Source organism: Rattus norvegicus, chromosome 3 (assembly GCF_021556685.1).
Source record: "Rattus norvegicus strain SHRSP/BbbUtx chromosome 3, alternate assembly SHRSP_T2T, whole genome shotgun sequence".
In the NCBI taxonomy this organism is placed as follows: domain Eukaryota; kingdom Metazoa; phylum Chordata; class Mammalia; order Rodentia; family Muridae; genus Rattus; species Rattus norvegicus.
This window is the reverse complement of record NC_141536.1, coordinates 78,730,181-78,747,536: the sequence shown is the minus strand read 5'-3', so window position 1 is coordinate 78,747,536 and position 17,356 is coordinate 78,730,181. Positions and strand designations below refer to the sequence as shown.

At 51.9% G+C, this 17,356-nt stretch overlaps 1 protein-coding gene across 3 annotated transcripts in view; it reads left to right on the top strand.

Moving 5' to 3' along the window:
• Positions 1 to 507: 507 nt before the first annotated feature.
• Positions 508 to 17,356, top strand: part of Cd82 (Cd82 molecule) — a 44,390-nt gene continuing 27,541 nt past the window's right edge. The window contains 1 exon segment of one of the 3 annotated variants that reach the window (NM_001429482.1): positions 508 to 534. The gene's annotated coding sequence lies outside the window, so the exon portion shown is untranslated. 3 annotated transcript variants of the gene reach the window in all.

The following is a 17,356-nucleotide window of genomic DNA, read 5'->3' as shown; positions in this document are numbered from 1 at the left end:
CCCTCTCCTGCCACACCCACACCAGCCTGCTGTAGCACAGCTGGCTGACCCGAGCCACTTCTTCGAGGGCCAAAATCCAGACAAGCTATGACAAGCGTAAATATGAGTCGAGATATTGGAATGGTTCACGAACGACTCCGCTGTTAGCCCACGACTTCCCCTTTCTAAAGCTTGGGCTGTGCATCTGTAAAATGGGCGCAAGGAAAGTAGCCCATGAGTGGTAGGAACTCAAAGATCGGGGCTTTCACAGCTCTTGGCTTTCTGCCGGTCTTCGAGCGAAAGTTCAACCACTGGTAGCTGTTAGTATTTTCAGAAAGTGCTTGACTCCAGCCGCCTCCACATGGAGACCTGGTCTTGGAACGCGAACGCTCCCACGCCATTCCCGGATTGCACCAGGATACGCCCGTTCTAGAATGCCAGCTTCGGGGCCCCAGGACTACGGCCCTGAGCCAGGTTGCTAAGGGGAACCGGCGGATCGGGGCGGCGCAGAGAATCCACGGGAGGGGCGGAGCCAGAGAGTTGCCTCCCAGTTGGGTAAGCCCCTTTGGGGAAAGTGCTGGAGGCAAAGGGGTGAACGGGAGGGCTTCGGAGGACCGCCGGCGGCCTAATTGGGAAGTAGAAAGGAAGAGGGAGACCGCAGCGGGTGAGACAGTTAGACAAGGATGTAAGAGACTGGAAGGGCAGAAAATCAGGGTCCCGGGCCGGCCTCATCCACTGGAAGCCCAAAGCAGGAGGAGCAAGGCGCAAACCTGGCCTCGCCGCTAGGATGGAGTAGGTCGGTATGGGTCCTTCTTGGAGCCAAGCTGTAGGGCCGGAGGCAGAGTTGGAGACTTGGCAAAGGGCAGCCCAGTGTTGTGCTAAGAGGTGTGGCCGTTTGAACGAGGAGTCTGTGATGGGCGGAGTCTGGTGCTACCTCCCGCAGGGCCCGGAGAGAAGCAGTGTAGGGGGCGTGTCGAGGGCGTGGTCTCGGGGGGCGTGGCGTGGCCTGACAAGGCCGTTGAGCTTCTGGACTGACTTCGGGAGGGGGTTGCCGGGGAGAGCAAAGGGACAGAGCCAAGCTGCGCAGTCAAACACGGGTTGGGGCGGCAGCTGAAGACGCCAACTTAAAAGCGCGTAGCCAGAACCCAGGCAGCAGGTAAGAGAAGCCTGGGGGAGGGGACAGGATAATCGGAAGCAAACTTAGCTTTGCCCCGACTTCCGAGCAGGACCTATTCCGCCGAGCCTGTGGGGCCCCGCATGACAACAGGTAACAGATTAGAACAGTTAGTAGCTGAGAAGGATCGTTCACCTTCCAGTCCCGAACTCCCTAGATCTGGCTGCGCCACACACCAGCCCTGTGACTCTGGGCCTGTCCCTGCCCCCAGTCCAGAGCTCCTCCGGTTCCAGAAGGAGGAAGTTGATTGAGATGAGCTTCGATCACCCGAGAGTGACCTTTCTCAACAAAAGCCAGGAATGTGAGGGCTAATAGGTGACAGGCAATGTGGTGTGTGAGGACACTCGCTTTCAGATTGCATAGCTAGACCTCAGAGATTTTTGTAAAATGTCACTGAGAGAAAGATTTAAGTTGCCCTAGATTATTGGAAGGGACACCAAAGCAAGGTGGTTTCCATTCTTTCCCTCCTTTCAATTTCTGAGCACACCACTGAACTGGATGGACTTGGAGTGGAAACTTAGCCAAACTTTTCCAGGTGAGCTGGTGGAAGAGGCGCCTAGAGGGTTAGCAGAAGAAGCAACTCTCTTTTGGGGTACATGGAGAAAAGAAAGGGAAACTTCCAAACCTGCTCAGAATCTAGACAAGCCCTAGAGCTCCTTGCTGTGCCAGGGAATAGGCATTCATGCAGAAGGGGCTCCACTTCTGATTGGGGGTGGTGGTGTCCTGGGTCCTGGCTGTGCCAAGGATTTAGGCTTTGAGACTCAGCCTCATTGGATTCCACTCCCCTTCAAACCTTAGTTTCCCCATCTGTGACTTGGGGAGCAGTGGCCTAACAGTAGTAGCAAGAATTAAGTGAAAATGTGTGTACCATGCCTGACAGGACACTGAGCGCCCAGAAGCCTTACTTAAAGTGTCCTATGATGTCAGTGGGCAGGTGGTGCTGTCTTCCTTCTGGGAAATAAACCCATCTTTGGGGTTTGGCTTGGTTTAGATGACTGACGGGTAGCTGCAGCTGTCCCATCCCTGACCTCATCAGAGTCGGAAACTGACACCAGCCATCAACGTCATCTTGTTCTTTTGTGGGTCAGAAAGTATGTTACCTGGACAAAAGAAGGTCTGAGTCCATAACATTGCTTGGGGATGATGGGTATTGAATTTAAACAACCCCCCCAAGAAAACCTGCTTAAGGAGTCCATCCTCACGTGGGCCTAGCATTACCCTCATCCTGAGGTGTGTGAGGCTCCCTGATCCCATCCCCCTCCTGGAGAGGCTCTCCCACAGCCTGGGCTAGCTCAGGGTAAGTCCTAGTAGTCTGTGAGGCTTTAGTGTCTGTGAGGCTGGTATGGGCTGTTTCACTGCAAACTCAGTGTGATGAGGGTTGGGCACAGAAGGCATTGAAGGTGCTACATGTGAAATTTGGGGAGAGGTGAGACCGTGCTGTAGAGTCTGCCGTAAAGTACTCTGGAAAGCCTGGCTGAAGGCTGGACCATGTGGAGAAAAGACTGCGTGTGGAGGTGAGGGTGGAGCACAGAATCTTTGAGGATACTCTGGAGAACCAGTGAGCAGCAGGGATGGGGTTTAGACTTGAGCAGGACTTTCTGCCTGGACTCCCCAGTCCTGATTAATCTTTGACCCACACACTGCCTGCTCCATGAATGTCAGCTTTTCAGTGGCATTAGATGAGAATTTGCTACAGTGAGAAGGGAGCACCTTTAGGAGGAGACATTCAGCACTAACTTGCCTAGTGTATGTGGGACCTTTCCATCACCCCTCCCATTCTGTGACATGAAATGTCAAGCAATGGCACAATGATGGGTCCACACCATTCAGTCAGCATCTGGGAAGGAGCTTGAGTCAGGGATGTAACACAAGATACTTGAGGAAAGGATGAGAGGGACCTTTGGGGCCTTAAGGACTAGAAAGGTGGGCCGGAAGGATTTTTGGACAGAGGGAGATGCTCAAAGGCAAGGTCAGCTTGTCCATGGAGCTCTTGAAAAATGGCTGGGTTGCTGGTCTAGCTCAGTGGTTCCCAACCTTCCTAATGGCTGGGAACTTTTAATACAATCCCTCTTGTATGGTGACCCTCAACCATTAAATGATTTTTGTTGCTACTTCATAACTGCAATTCTGCTATTGTTAATTGTAATGTAAATATAACTGTGTTTTCCGTGACCATGGGCAACCTCTGTGAAAGGGCCGCTTTGACTGTAAAGGGGTCACAGCCCGCAGGCTGAGAACCACTGGTCTAGCTAAGGCTCTCAGAGTATTAAAGTAGAAATGGTAGAAGGGATGAACTCCAGAAGAGCTCTGTGAGGGAAAAGCTTGGGCTTGTGTCTTGGGAATCGAGGAGCCTTGAAGGGTTTAAGGCAGGGGAGTGGTGCACAGCTTGACACTGTGTGTGCAAGATATGCAGGGGTAGAGGAAGTCCAGGGGACTTTTGGTGTCATTCCTACAGGTTAGGAATGACAGACAGCCAAAAGTGGTGGAATCCAGCTATGCCCTGCCAGTGGAACACAAGTAGGGCTCAGAAGGTGACCACACTAAGTGGGTGGTAGTCATAGGGAGGGTGAATGCTGTTGAGTGACAGGATGGTGGCCTCCAAGAATGACCTATGTTCACCATGAAGGGGTGGGGTCTGGGCAGAGTCAAGGGAGACTGTGCCAATTAGCTGTGAGTATCTGATCAGGATGGGCAGGAAAAGTACCCAGGCTTCCCTGTTCAGCCCAGAAAAGGCTGGAGTGAAGGACTGATCATTTGGGCACAAGATTCCCACAAGGGGTATATTTTGGTTCCCTGAGGCTACTCTGAAGTTTGACATGCAGGAGAGCCCCTTATTTTAGAAGTGGAAGTTCCCACTGGCTGGCAACTCCCTTCACTTTGGAGACCTACCCATTTTCCCTTGAGGGCCAAACAATGTCAGATCCTCACACATTCGATGGGGGTGGGGGTGGGGGGAATCTCAAGACAGTGGCAGCTGACCCAGCAGCCTAAGCCCTGAGCATTGTTTGGGATTTAGAGGATCTGAAGCCTGCTGGTTCTCCTGCATCAAGAGTTTAGCCTAGGCCTCTGCTCTAAACTCTTATGCCCACTTCCTGTGTGGGAAACTGGGTTGTAGTCATGATATAATCAGTAGCTTCAAACAGCCAGGACTTGGCTCTGCAAAAGGCTGCTAGCAGGAAGGGTGGGTAGAACCCAGGCTGCTCAGCCTGGACCCTTCTGTGGTACAAGATGGGGTTGTGACTTGTTTAATCTCAGCAGGAAAGAGCCAGCCTGGGTCTGAGAAGTCAGAAGGGAAAGCTCAAAGGTAAACAGGGCCCAGTGGTCTGGATGTGTTCCTCCCCTCCCCTCAGCTACTGATGCTGTCTTCCTGAGAGGAGTCAATCCTGGAGCCAGTGCCCCGCAGGGTCCAGCTGGGATTGTCCAGTTGACTTACTCCTGACTCACTCCTGGGATTCCCCTGCACCACAGCGCACTTCCTGTTACAGCTGATGACAGACACACAGGACAGACACGCAGAAACAGCTGAGAGGATCAGAGACCTGCGTTCTGATCTTGTCACAAAGTCCAGCTCTGGCGTTTGTCACTGTGTGAACGTAGATAAGTTCCCTCTTCTCTCTAGGAGTCCCTTCCTGGCTCTGCTGTTAGCCAGTGTTTCCTTGGTGTTCAGGTGACACGCGTATGCACACATGGGACTCAGTGCAGTGGGCCGAGCAATGCCCTTAGTGTGAGTAATTGTGTTCTTTCCTATTCTGTCCCTTCAGTCTGCCCAATAGAGCTTGAGCACATAGTATGGCACATGGCCCAGCCCATAGTATGTATGGCATGCAGCCCAACATTGCACTCTAGACTTTCACTTCCTAGCTCTGTAACCGTTTCTGAGACTCAGTTTATGAATTGGGAAAATGGTGGTAATGGTGGTTATGGCTTTGTGGGATGGTGTAAGACACCACAAACACTTGCATGGGAAACAGCATTTCATACTGGTCATAGAGCAGATGCTCAATGGCTGAAAGCTATGGTCAGGGTCTGCATCTGACTGGTTTGTACAGTTCTACCAAGGACATTCCCTCAGTGTGCCCTCTGCCTCGCCGCCTGTGCCCCTCTGATATACATGCATGAGATGTCCATGACACCAGTCATTTCTAACTGTTGGGTGATTCTTGGCTCTTCTACCTGGGTCCCCCCATGACTTAACTTCCCTTTGGTCCTGCTGGTTTGTGGTAAAAAGAAACCTCCCGGGAGGGACTACCTTGTCCCTTTATGTATCTTAGCCTACAGTGCACACTCAGAAAATGACAGCTGACTGAATAAAGTTTTTTTTTTGCGGGGGAGGGGGGTTCAGTTGGATTCAGCTCCCTGTGAGATCCTTGGTGACTTCTTTGAGAGACCACACGTTGAGGAAGCGGGGCCTAGAACCTGCACAAGGAGGTAAATAGGCTGCCTAGACTTTTATGGTTTCACACAGGGCTTCTGCTTCCCCATAAAGCCTGGCCTTTACTCTACAGAGAGGGAAACAATGACTTCCTACAGTCCCAGCCTGGTGAGGGACCTCTGTATCCCTCAGTGAACCCTTACTCAGCAGCAGCCATGTTCCTGGAAGCAGCTGGCAGCTACTATATGTGGGTCTTTGGCCAGGACGAGGCAAAGATGCCCTCCAGGATGGTTAGGCCAGGCATTATCCACAGACCACCTGGACATTTGGAAAATGCTCCTCCCAACTTCTTGGCCTGTGATGTAGCTTCTGTGTCTTTTGGACCCTAGCTGGACTCTCCTTGTTAAGCTAGGAGTCCCACAATGGAGCAGCTCTGAGTTCTGGGCCTGCAATCTCTGAACAGGGTGCTGGAGGGTGGACATTTGGGCATAGGTTTAGATCGTAGCTCTGGTATGGGACTCTTGAGGAATCTGGGGCAGGGAGAGAACTTCTAACTGATTTCTTTACTTTAGGCAGCATATGCTCTGGAAACTTCCCAGAACCCTTGGGGGATTTCAGGAATCTTAGGCAAGGTCAGAGACTGTGGAATCCAACTTCCCCAGGATGCTTGCCACTGCTGCTGCTTGCCAACTGAATGCATGGTTGGGCAAGCTTCTGTACCCCCTAGTGCCAGTGTCAGATCCTGTGAAGGAGATAGCCACAGAGTTGGCTCTCCTTGTCCACAGTGTGTCCATTATTGTCTCACTGCAGAGACAGAATACTTGATAAGCAGAGTACTTGTTATGTGTGTGTGTGGGGGGGTGTTGGCTCACAATTTGAAGGGACACAGTCTGCTGTGGTAGGGGACACTGTGAGGGCAGAGGCTTAAGGTGGTTGGTCACATTATATCTATAGTTGGGAAACAGAGAGAGAAGATTGCTTATGCTCAGCTAGCTTTCTCCTTTTGCACAGTCTGATACCCCAGGCCATTGATTGGAGCTGCCTACTCAGGGTGCATTTTCTCTCCTCGATTAACCTAGTCTAGCTAATGTTTCACAGGTAATCCCAGAGGCTGGTCTCCTAGATGACCTAGATCATGTCCCATTGGTAGCTAGGATTAGCCATCCCACAAGTAGGAGTTCCACATCTGCAATCAGTAAGCTATAGACACAGTGTGGTTGGGGGAAAACTGTCATGTGGAAAGGCTTTGTGGAGCTGTCATTAGTTCCTAATGACGTAGAGTGACAACTAGAGATGACTCAAAGCACACCAGAAGTACTTAGATAGTCCAAACATTACACTATTGTTCATAAGGGACTCTGGCCATCCCCAGGTTTGATGTCCTTTCCAAGAACCAAGGGACCACTGTGCTGTCTGACAGTGACATAGGAGCTAATGATTGTGAAAAGATTTCTGACAGTCCTGGGCATCTACATACGAGCTGTCTACATACTCGCTGCTTCTGGCCGCTGTTGTTGACAAGAAACAGGCTTTTCGTCCCTGGGAGGCTGGAGCCTTGAGGCTGCACTGAACCTCAAGTCCAGGCATCCGGGCTCCTACTTCAGCTTGTCTTTCAGTGCTGTTGTGAAACCTCAGACCCGTTACAGCCCTTCCCAGACTGCAGAGCTGTAACTGTCATCCTGCAGCTGCCGTGTGTGCCTTTTGGCATCCAGGCACATGGGAGGCCCCCATGGGCAGGCAGATGAGGGCTTTTCCTGGGGAGAGGACATGTGAGTGCTGGACCTACCCTGTATCCAGCCAGCCCAGGAGGAAGATGGAGATTGTCAGTGCCCAGCAGCTGCCAGGGGCTCTGCAGGCACTGAATGGTACGGGCTGTTCTCCCTGGCTCCTCGCCAAGGCCCAGTGCAGATAAACACCTGCTGAAATGTGTGCAAGACGACCCAGACGTGGCTCAGCCTGTAAGGACGCTCACTTCCAAGCTTGATGACATGAGTTCAAACCCCAGGAACTACGTGGTGGAAGGAGGCCACCAACTCTCAAAAGTTGTCCTGTGACCTCCACATGTATGCCACAGCATGCACAGACACACACACACATGCATGCACACGCGCACGCACACGAACACACATGCACATGCATGCACACGCACAAGGACAGATGGACGGACAGATGGACAGATAGACAGATGCAATAATAGCAAGAAGAAAACCATCAACCAGGGATCAGAGAGCTGGCTCTGCAGTTAAGAGCACCCGCTCCTCTCACAGAGGACCTAGGCTTGGTTCCCAGCACCCACATGGTAGGTTGCACCTACCTGTAATTCCAGTTCCAAGGGGTTCTGACTTCCTCTTCTGGCTTCTGCGAGCATCAGACACACACGCAGTACATTTATATACATAAAGGCAAACAAACTCCCCAATAAATATGTACATTACTATAATCAAATGTGCAAATTAGAGACATTTTTTGTCTTTTAAAGTTTCCTTATTTTTCTGAACTTTATGCCAGAAGCCCAAATTATTTTGATATTTAATTTGAAAAGGGAACACACTCACACAACAAGAGTTACAAAAGAAACATATTTGAAGAAAATGGATTATGTAAACTTGAGGAACATTGGGTTTTTGGTTATAAACCAATCCTGTGCTTTCAGAGGAGGGGTGGAGTGTTGGTTTGAAGTACATATCAGCTTGTCAAGGCCCAGGAGACTCCCTGGGAGTGCCTGGGTCACAGCCTGATTGGGCAACCAACAACAGATATGGGAGAGTGTCTTAGGTAGCATAGATGTGACCCAGCCAGCAACTAGGTGCTGTTCCTAGAGCTTGTCACCAGCATCTGACAAGGACAGCTTAACTGCCTCTGTAAGCCTCAACATGCTCACCTGTGGGATGGGGATGGGGCTAATAAAGCTTACACCAGGGCATCAAGTGAGGGCCTAATAAGCTTAACAGGCGTGCACACCTAAGATAGGACTGACTTCAGATCTGGGCAAGGGCCGTGCACACTTCTGTTATGGAATTGCTGGAGTCACTTGTTTGACCCCAGATGGCACTTGTCCAGATCTTGCCTCGCTGCAGGACCAGGTGGTATTGCAGACAACAGCAGGATGGCAGCTTTCTGCAGGCGCACTGGCTCTGCACCAGGTGAAGCCTGGCCTAGCAGACCTAGTGTGTCTCCTAGAGGAGCCCATCAGATAAGCAGCCCTTGGAGCTGGGGCAGGGAATGAAGAAGGGTGGGGGTGGGGGCAAGGCTAGAAGTGTGTGCTCAATAGAGGTCTCTCCACAGTGAAACAAGTGGCGAGAAGATTTGTGTTCCTACACAGGCATACATGGCCCTTCAAAACAGTGCCTGGTGTGTAGTAAGTACTTGGTGCACACATAGTCACCACATGTTGGTAGTAACAACAGTTAGCAGTTGCACATCTGTGGGGAGCCAAATAATCTCCCACCGGCTGTCTCAGGAGATGAATTATCAGTGTGCCTACAGGGAGATGGCCAAGGCTTCACTATAGAGGGAACGCAGAGAAACTCGGCAGACTCATTTGAAGAGGATGTCTTTGAAGTCACAGAGTGAGTGAGTAGGTGTAGGCCTTGAGTCATGCTCTGTCATGCAGACAGTCTACTTCTCTGAACCCTGGCCTGTGTGTGTGTGTGTGTGTGTGTGTGTGTGTGTGTGTGTGCGCGCACACACACACGCACACGTATACTAGCCAGGAAAAGGAGGATATGTGCTCTGCTTTAGTCTGTCCAAAAGATCCCCAGGCCCATTTCTCTGCTGTATCATCATGGGCAGAGTAGAGACCTCTTTTTTACCAGGAGATGGTATACCATGGTGCCTTGTTCTTTGCTTCGTGTGCATTGTAAGAAGTAAGCAGAGAACTATTAGGAGGTCCCTATACCACGATGGGATTCTTCCAGACCCTGGGACCCCAAATGGTAGCCAGGCGACTGGTTGGTGTTTGTTTGTTTGTTTGTTTGTTTGTTTGTTTGTTTGAGACAGGGTCTCTCTACATAGCCCTGGCTGTCCTGGGACTCACTATGTAGACAAGGCTAGTCTCAAACTCACAGAGATCCTCCTGCCTCGGCCTGTCATACCCAGCCTGCCTGTAGCACTTTGGCAATATGTAGCCTTGGCTTCCAGGTGAGCCGAGTGAGGAATGCCGCCACCCTCATGACCCAGGAGCTGGTAAGCTGGTGACAGTGGCAAATGAGGGCTGAGCCAGGCAGCCCTGAGCTGGAGGGAGGCTGCTCACTACGGCTGCTGGAAATGGCAAGGGCCAGCTGGGGATTTGAACCTCCGTGGACTCAGTCAGTGTTCAGATTGAGTAAGCCCGGCCTGGACTCAGGTGTGGAGAGGATCCCAGTAATTATTCTAACACTAAAAGGGGTGGGGATGATTGTGTAGACTTAAAAACCAAAGCAAAACAATCTCATGGGCTGAGGAGATGGCTCCATGGATAAAACATGGGCCCTGTAAGTGTGAGGATTCCCAGGACCCATGTAAAAGCCAGGCAGGAATGGCAGCTGCCTGTAACCACGGCACATGGAGACCGAGATAGAGGATCCCCCGGGTGAGCTGTCAGGTAGACTGGCTGGAAATGGGGAGAGAGAAACCATCTTAGTAAATAAAGTGGAGAGTGATTCCAGAACGACACCAGACTTCAACTTCCGGCTTCCACCCGTGTGCCCATAAACGTGTGAAGACACATACACACAGTCACAACATAGTACACCTATGTGTCCCCAAAACAACAGTGGCAAAAAAACCCAAAAAACCAACAACAACAACAACAACAACAACAACAAAAAAAACCCAACCAAACGAACAAACAAACAAACAAACAAACAAACAAACAAAAAGAACTTTGGTACTGTCAGAACCAAGTAGAAAACAAAACTGGAAAACTTTTCTAATAATTGAAGAGAGGTTTTTCTGGAAAAATTTGCAGTGCACAGAACCATATACTAAAGGAAATAATTACTCAGAGATAACCACTGTGAACAATTTGGTGCTTTGGCTTTTAAAAGCACTTTTAAAAGAAGTGTTTACACCCTCAGATTGAGGTTGTGAGGAGTGGCTTCCTGTGAGCCTGGGCCCCTGCTTGCTTTGGCCTAGGCGTAGAGGGGGGCGCTGGCCACAGCTTGACTTCCAGGTCTGGGAAGTGAGAAGCAGAGAGGCTGTCCTTGCCTGTCCGGCCCCGGTTGAATATTTCATACTGACCTCTGAGGCTGAGGTAGTCACCTTGTGCTTACCTGCCTTGTGTTCTCAGCCCTCCTGACCACCACAGAGTAATAAAATCCTCCAGGTGGCTTTTGGGCCTGGTGGTCTCTGGATTCAAGGTCACAGGAAGGGCAGTGTGTGACACTGGCTTGTGTTTAGAAAGGACAGACAGGAGACTGCAAGAGGTGTCTTTGGTGCGACTTTGGACCCTCCTCCCATGGAGCCTGTGATATCATTGACTAATCATGGGATCGCTTTACTATTTTATGCCCTGCCCTGCCCCTGCAGTGACTCTTCCTTTCTGTTTCCTTCTGGAAACAAGGACTCCGGGAAGGGATCCCCTGGCAGGACGTCTTGGGAGAGGGAGGTGGGCCTCCACAGGTGCTGTAGTTTTCACAGCGTCACTGGTATGTGTGCCAGTCATTCGAAAGTTTGAGAGAGCTTTGCTTCATTGTTTTTGGTGGGACTGGGATGGGATATAGTCTGTGAGTGTACATTTTAATTTTTATTACATATTTATAATTTGTTTGTTAGTATGTGTATGAAGGCTGGGAGGATTGTGTGGAGGTCAGAGGATAGATACGTTGTGGAAATCTGGTTCTCTCCTTCCACCACATGGGGCCTGGCCGCAAACAGCTTCACTTGCTGAACCTTCTCACTGGACTGAGAATATGCATTTCAGCTTCTCCCCACCCCCATTTCACACTGGAGATTGAACCCAGGCACTTGCACATGCCCGACAAGTCCTCTGCCACTTGACAGACACTTCTAACACACCATCCTCCCAGGAGATCCTGCAGGGCAGCCCTTGAAGCCAGCTTGGTGGAATGGTGGGGCTTGTGTCCTGTTTAATAAAGGCTCACCCAGTGATGCCTAATGACTGCCCTCCCCCATCCCTTCTCCCATATGGACACTATGTGAGTGAGGAAGTTTATAAACAGGAGAGCCCTCATTTTACAGAAAGGAGAGTTGAGGCCCTGGCACATGCCCTCTCCCTTCAGCCCCAGAGAGCCCAATGCTGGTGGGGCGTCTGTGTAAGGACACAAGCCTGATGAAGACTGGCTTACAGCACACTTTAACCTCTGTCATGCCCCTCACTCACCTGCCTTGACCTTCTCTTTCTAGGTAGGAAAAAGCTGCCATACCTTTCCCAGCACTGCCTACCCAGGGAGACACCAGCCATACTTGGAAAAGCCAATCTCCATGCTGTTTCTAGGGCAGGGCCTTATTCTGTTTCCCCATTGACTCCTCAGTAATGTGATCTAAGTCCACGTCTCCTGTTCCCCAGCTGGTATGTGCTCCCGGAAGCCAGAAACTTTCCCTCAGCCTGGGCTCTGCCAGTCACACGCAGCAGAAGGAGGCTTGAGCTTCTGTAAGCATCTGGTGCAAGCCAGGCCTGCCTGAGGCTGTTTTCAGGAAATTCTTGTACCTGGTCAACCTCCCAGGTAGAGGTCACCAGTGCCCATTTCTCACCTAAAAAAAAAAAAAAAAAAAATCTGAGGGAGGAGAGTGGAAGGGCCTGCTCAGGTGACCAACTGAAGGGGGTGGGGCTGGGCACTCCAATCCCACACTTCCCCTGGGGCGCCCACTCCCCTTTTCTTATAATGATACCCTGTGTTTTATAGCTGCTGACCACAGATAGTTTCTCACACACTCCCTCAGACTCCCTGGGAATCGGACAAAGAGGTGAGGTGTTACATAGTCTGTTCTCACAGTGACAGTGTGCTGAGCAAGCTGCCCAGATCCCATAGCTCAGGAGGACTTGGCTATGCTGCCAACCCTGTTTGGTACCTGCCCTTCCCCCACCACACTGCCTCCTGAAGAAGGAAGGACTTTGGGACCCTCTCTCTTCAGCCCCAGAGACTGCTCTGCACTGAGTTGGTAGGGCCGGGATGTGAGAGAGCCAAGAGGCCATGAAGAACCAGGCTAGGATCATCACTTGGTGTGGAAATCATGTAGAGGGAAGGTGATGGTCCTGGCTGTCCCCAGACCTGGCATGTGAAACCCTGGGTGGGGGCAGGATTCTGGCTACCCTCTACCCATGGCCTTTTCTAGAACCTGTGTGTCCTGTAAACAGGATTTTGCAGACTTTCACACATCAGGGTTCGGGGCCTACTGCTCTGCCTGAATGTCTGTCACCTCTTGTCCTCCTCCTTCTAGGCCACTGACCTCCCTAGAGGAAACCTTGTTCCTCTGACTAAGCAGCTGGTCAAACTGGTTCCTGTTCCTCCTCCCTAGGGCCCTGAAGCCTAGTGGAAGAGAGTCCATAGCTTAGGACCTGGTGTTGTTACAATGTCCCCACTGTAGGCTGACAACTGAATTTCTCTCCTCACCAGGCATGGTGGCATAAGCTTCTAATCCCAAGCACAAGTAGCTGGTGACAAGGCTAGCCTGGCTACTTGGTTAGTCTAAGTGGTCTCCCCAGCCAGGCCTGAGCACAGCATTAGAGCAGATGTTGGGCCAGGGCCTGGGGCTCAGTGTTTACAGTCGAGTGTGCTCCAGGGACTGTCAGCTTCAGACCTGTGACTCTCAAGTCTTAGCCTTGAGTGATCGCTTATCTTTTAAGGAAGAGGATGCTTTGCTCTGGTGACTTGCAGGCCCCTGGGGCACTGGTGAATACTAACAACCCCTGAGTTGTCCAGGCTCTCTGGAAATACCAGTGGCTCCCTACCCTGCATCTACCCTAGGACAGGATGTTGTTCCCTGGTACTGGAGTCAGGACACGGACAGAAGGACAGGGTGAATGCTAGCCCTACAGCTGTGCGTTGGCATTGCCAGTTCTAACCTGGGAGTTTGGTAGGCCGAGTCCTGACCTCTCAGGCCTCAGTTTACAGACCTGAGTGGGGAGGGGTGTTCTCAGGCTGACAGGAAGTGTTCTGGTCTATGCTGGTCATTAGAGCACGGACACCCTGACAGCAGGCGGGAGGGAAGCAGTGGTCTTGTGAGGACAGCAGAGTACGAGCATGGAAGTAAGGGTGGAGGGCCTGGATTCCCACCCATTTTAGGAGCTCAGTAGAGGGTGTCACACATTGGTAAACTAAGGTTTGGGGACCACAAATGATGAAGGGAAGAGCTGGTCCAGCTGGCTTCTGGTCTTTTCTTCCTCCCTGGAGTCCTGACAGCTGCATGGAAGGGAGCCCACAGGCTCTTTAGGATTGGTGTTGCTGTCTTTCCTGCTGCTGGCTGACACTGGGCTCCTTCTTCCAGTCAGGCACATGACATAAGCTTATAACCCCAGCACCTGGAAGGCTGAGGCATGAGGATTGCCACAAGTCTGAGGCTAGCCTAGGCAGTCTGACAAGATCCTGTCCTAACTTCCTGACCCCGAAAAAACGTTCCTTCTTGTCGTTTGTTTCTCCTTACTTTGGGTGTGGTAGATGGCTAGGCTCCAAGCCCCTTCTGCCCTCTCTGGTGATAAAGATGAGCCCAGAGGACTACTCAGGAAGCTGGAGAGAGGAGAACAAGCAGGGGGGGGCAGGTAGCTAGCTGCTGTAGTCATGGGGGAGAGCAGAGGAGAGGTAGAGCCAGAGGCACAAGGCCCTTAGGAGCCCAAGGAGACACACAGGCCCCTATTTACAAGACATGGTACAAATGGGAACTCAAGGCCTGGGGCCTGACTCCTGGTAGACCAACAAGGCCTGGGATTTGCATGCTTTCCCTCTGAGTGACTCCCACAAGCACTACAAGTACCTAAAGTCTGAAAGAGGAGGCTTTTGTCTGTCTGTCTTCTCCCCCTCCCCCTCCCTCCCCACTCTTCCCAGCTCACCTCTCTGCCTCATTAACCTCCTACTTTCCTGGTTATCCCTAGCAGTGACTCCTCTGTACCTGTGTGAGGAGAGGTCTGTCTGTGTCCAGCTATCCTGGCTAACCCTACAGCCACCCTTGATAAGTCTCCTGGCCTTGGCGCCCCTGCTGTCCCACAGAACCCAAGAGCCCTAGGGGTCCCGGTGGGGAAGTACAGTGCTAGCTTCCTCGGTGTTTCTGCCTTAACAGCTGAGCGCTTGTACTGTGTCAGTTGTCACTGCTTGCTGGAGATGGGGACAGCCCTCATTCAAGCCTCCAGAGTGGGCAGCCTGCTACCCTTAGGTGTCTTGGGCCACCACCTCTCTAGAGCTTGGTGCCGGCCCTGCAGAGAACCGATGTGAATGGCCTCTGAGGCATCTGCTGGGTGAGGTGGCTTTTGACCCATGTATTCACAGGCTCTGTGGTTGCCAGAGAGGAGGTCCCAGAGACAAGGGGTAGAGGAGGCTCAAAGAACCTGTAGGCAGGTATACAGGAGCTGCGGGGGGAGGTGGTTGTATGTGGACAGGAGGGGGGTTTGAGGCAGGGGGGACAGGTGAGTGGGCTCCATCCTCTCCTCTTCTCCCAGCCTAGGCCAGTGCTTGGAGCTGGATGTCAGGAAGATCTTCTCTAAGGATCACCCCAGCCTTCACCCCAGCTCCCTGTGTGTAATGCTGTGTCCCCTTGTGTCTCCGCCAACAGGCCAAACACCTCTTAAAGGGAGGGGGAGCAGAGATTCTGGACCTTTTGCAGGGGTGGAAGTGGAGATTCAGATAAGTCACAGGGGCTGGTGGTGTGGCTCAGTTGGTAGAGTTCAGGTGTGCATGGAGTCTTGGTACAGTCCCCAGCACCATATAGACCAGGTGTGGAAGCTCATGCCCAAGTTCCCAGCACACAGAAAATGAAGGATTAGAATTCAAGGTCATCTGAGTCTGAAGACAGCAGGGCTCAGATCATTGAGAACCTATCTTTTAATAAAAGTAACATTTGGGAAGTGCAGAAGGAGCTGGGTTTGAGCCTGTCTGAACCCTTGTGGAGATGGTGGGGCTGTGTAGGAAGGGTCTGGGAGGACTGCCTCCAAGAAGGAGCCTTGTAGCTGGACCTCTCCTCCCTCCTGAGCTCAGCATGGGGGGGGGGGGGGCAGAGCTGCCTGAGCCTGCTGGCTGTTACCATGTGGGTTCTCTGATTACAGTCCCCTCCCGCCCCCTAATCACCCACTCAGGGTCCACACCCAGTTTCTGTCTTAGGAACCCTGGCTCTGGCCCAGAGAGTTTGCCAGCCATATGCATGGGTGAGCGAGTCTCTTCCCCAGACCTCACGGTGTCTGTTGAATTTTTTGCTGCTGGTTAGGTTTGGCGCCAGGGCTGTAACCCTAACTGGACTTGGCCTTGGTTGGGTTATCTCACTTCCTTATTGTGAAAAAAACAGTTTCTACTGGCCACAGAGCGTGACTGTTAGCATAGGGGGTCTGGATCAGCCCTTGGGGTACAGTCTGCCAGCTGTGTCATGGGGCAGGGGGTGGCAGGTGTCTCCAGCAAGGAGAGCTGCAGAAGCTCCACCTGTGGTCAGTCAGTCTCTAGACTGTGTTCCCACCGCCCAGCTGTCCTGTTACTTAATGGTTCATTGTCTTGTGAGCTCCTGCGGGCAAGGAGGGGTTCCACCCATCTGTGTCCTGTGTCCTGCTTGAGGCTAGCCCATGGTAGGGTTTGGTAGACTCCAGTGGCTCAGGATGGAAGTCATTTGGGGTTCCCCTGAGACCCCTGAGCCTTTTACCTCTGAGTCTTATGCTGGGGTTTTAGCAAGCCCTGTGTGTCAGGGGACAGGGCAGGCAGGAACTGTGAGGTGCTGTGCCATTGCCCCTGAAGGTGCTGCACAGAACTCCCATCTGCTCAGATTCTAGAGGTTCAGGGACCACTCACCCCGTCATCCCTGGTTTCCCATCATAAAGTGTGCAGGACCTTGGGCTGCAGAGTCAAAGAGTCTTGTGGGCCCAGGAGGCCACCATCCCTGTGTGACAGACAGGGCAAGTGCTGCCTGACTGCCTCCTGAGCCCCCATGGTCTTACTTAGGTTTGGGTTGGATGAGGTGCATTTGCAGTGAGCACATTCCCTTTGTCTCTTTTTCTGTCCTCTGCCCAACTCATTCCAAGGACTTATTGACTTTTACAGACCAGAAACCCCAGGCCTGTCCCACCTCTCAAGGGACCAAGGGACCTCCTAGAGTCAGTTCATGAGGCCTCAGGTGTCAGCAAGTCAGGACTGGCTTCTTCCTGGACATCCATGATAGTCTACTTTACAGCGAGCACTGAGGTCCGGAGTGGGCAACTGTGTGTCAAAGGTCACACAGCTCTGAGTAGTGAGGTTATAATCAAGGTCTCTCTCAATTCAGAATCCACACTATGACCTGGCTTACTGGGGTGAGGAGAGGCTCTTAAAAGGTAGCTGCTTCCTGAGATGTATCTAGGTCCTGACATGAGGCCCCAGAATCTGAGACTTCTGAATAGGCATCTTAAATGTCACTCAGACTTACAGCTTCCTATCTGATTTTCCACATGAGCTACAGTTAGGTTGAGATGGGGCGGAGCCCTGGGTAGGACGCTCCAGGCCATGCCCAGCAGTTTGCAGATCCCTATGTCAGGAGCAAATGTGAACACTTCTCCCATCCATCAGGGTATGAAGCCACCTTAGCCAACTCCAGCCCCAACACACACCTCAGCATGCAGACATCTGGGCCTCAGTTTCTTCCCAGGAGATGGGGCCTGGAGTAGGGTGGCGGGGTCTCCCTAGCACAGTGCATCTGAGTGTGGGAGTAACAGAAGCCTGGGGAGCTCA